This window comes from Penaeus japonicus, unplaced genomic scaffold, assembly GCF_977035675.1.
Source record: "Penaeus japonicus unplaced genomic scaffold, GWHDUDI00000001_assembly GWHDUDI00000013, whole genome shotgun sequence".
Taxonomy (NCBI): Eukaryota; Metazoa; Arthropoda; class Malacostraca; order Decapoda; family Penaeidae; genus Penaeus; species Penaeus japonicus.
Window position 1 is genome coordinate 22,037,300 of NW_028234415.1, and position 2,500 is coordinate 22,039,799.

A 2,500-nucleotide genomic window follows, 5' to 3' on the forward strand; every position below is an offset into this window, starting at 1 on the left:
GTTGAGGATATGGAGAAAAGATGTAGAAGAGAAGAGGAGAAGAGGAAAGGGAAGATGTGGGAAAGGACCTGAAGGGAAGAAAAGAAACGAAAGGAAAAGAAACAAAGAAAAGAGACGGAGAAAGAGAAAGAAAGAGAGAAAAAAAAGAAAGAGAGAGAGAAAAAAAGATAGATATAGATAAATAGATAGATAGATAGAGAGAGAGAGAGAGGCGATTTGTCAGGTGACTTGGTTTCTCCTGATAATGAGCATCGGTAACCATGGCAACTAAGAGAAGAGTGGGAGTAACCTGGTCTCAACGATGATTATCAATATTCAAGCAAAATCGACGAATAATCGGCAGAGAGAGAGAGAGAGAGAGAGAGAGAGAGAGAGAGAGAGAGAGAGAGAGAGAGAGAGAGGGGGGGGGGGGGAGAGAGAAAGAGAGAGAAAGAGAGAGAGAGAGAGAGAGAGAGAATCAGAGAAATATAAAAGAAAGAAAAAGGAAAGTAAGAAAAAGCGAGTGAGCGAAAGAGGCACAGAAAGAGAGAGAAAAGGAAAGATAAGGGAAGGAAAAGAGAGAAAATGAGCGAAAGAGGCAACTTTATAAAAAGGAGATAGAGAAAATGGAAAGAAGGATAAGGGAAGTAGAAGAGAAAGAAGTAAAGCAAGGGAAAGAGAGAAAAGAAAAAAGGAGAAGGAAAGAGAAAAGGATGAGAAAGAGAGTGAGCGAAAGAGACAGAGAAAAGAAAAGAGAGAAAGAGAAAGAAAGGAGGAGGAAAGGAAGAAAGAGAAAGTGAGCGAAAGAGGCAGAGAAAGAAATATAGATATAGAAAGAAAGACAAAAAATGATAATAATAATAAAAAATAAAAAATCAATAAATAAAAGAAAGAAAAAAAAAAACATTAAAAAAAACAAAGAAAGAGAGAAGAAAATAAAACACGCCCAAAGCAAAACGAACATACAAACAAACAAAACAACAAACAAACAAAGCCAAGAGAGGGACGACCCGATCTGACAAGGAAAGGCACTCTCCAGTGGCATCGGTGCCTTGGGGCGGGCGGTGACACCCTCCTGACGCACGAGAAGCTTGGCCCTGGCGGCACTTACGGAGTTGGCACTGCTTGGCATGGCAGGCACTGAGGGGACGGCAGAGAGTGGCGACGTACCTAGAGTGAGAGAAATTATTATTAGTTTTGAAGTATCGGCTGTTCATTTGCATAATGTTAATGATGATTATGATGGTATTCAATGAACAGTGATACTATTGATCGTATCAAAAGTAAAAAATAAAAAAAAATGGTAATGAAGATAATGATACTACTAATCATAATAATGATAATTAAAATGATAATGATGGTAATAATAATAAAATTGATAATAATAATAACAATAATGGTAAAAATAATGACAATAATAATATTAACAATAACACATATGATAACAATGATGATGATGATAATAATAATAATAATGATGATATTACTACTACTACTACTAATAATAATAATAATAATAATAATAACAATAGTAATGATAATAACACTAATAACAATAATAATAATGATGATACTAATAGCAATAATAACAATAATAGTAATAATAATAGTAACAATAATGATGATAATAATGATAACAGCAATAATAATGATAGCAATAACAACACCGCCAACAATAATAACAATAAAAAAAAATCAAAATAATATCAACAATATTAATAAACCCAAACCCGAACAAACAAACAAAAAAAGAATAAATGGCCATCATAAAAAGGTCATCAAACCGAACATCACCTTCCCAGAAAGCGTCTCAGAGCTACAGCATCTTTTGAGAAAACAAACTAGTAAATTCCGCTGGGATCGCCCTCTGCTCTGGGGCTCGCCGGGTGTGTGTTGCTATTCCGCCGAGAGCCGCTTGGTAAGGTTTAAAAAAGATATTTATGTATCTATCTGTTTGTGTATCTTTTTATTTTTTATTATTATTTTTTTTATTATCATTATTATTATTGTTATTTATTTATTTTTTTTTTTTTGAGGGGGAAGGGGGTCTTTTCTTGTCTGTTCTTCTTTGTCTGTTCTTTTTGTGTTTTTATATATTATTTTGTTTCGTGTTTTCGTTTTCTTTCATTTAATTTAATTTCTTTTTGTTTATCTATTTATTTATTTATCATTATCTTTTTAGAATTCTGTTTCAAGTTTTTTTCTTTCTTTCTTTCGTGTCCACGCTTACTTTTTCTTTTTTTCCCTTCTCTTTTCGTCTCCCTTCGCCCCTCTTGTTTCTCTTTCTTTCATGTTCTTGTAAGTCTTTTTTCTTTTCTTATTACCTCCTTTTGTGCCGCGATATTCCCGGAAAATGTTAAAGTAGGAAGGGATGAGAGAAGAAGAAGAGAGGAAGTGAAAAAAGGGGACGAAAAAAGAATAAAGATGGAGGAAGAAGTTAGGAAAAAGCAAGAGAAAAGGAATGAGAGATGGGGGCAGGCAAGAAGAGAAAGGAGAGAGAGAGAGAGAGAGAGAGAGAGAG

The 2,500-nt window shown here is 34.1% G+C and overlaps 1 protein-coding gene across 1 annotated transcript in view; it reads right to left on the bottom strand.

Annotated features, from left to right (window-relative positions):
* LOC122245746 (uncharacterized) overlaps positions 1-2,500 on the bottom strand; it is a 522,178-nt gene that overhangs the window by 438,049 nt on the left and 81,629 nt on the right. The gene's annotated exons all lie outside the window — the stretch shown is intronic.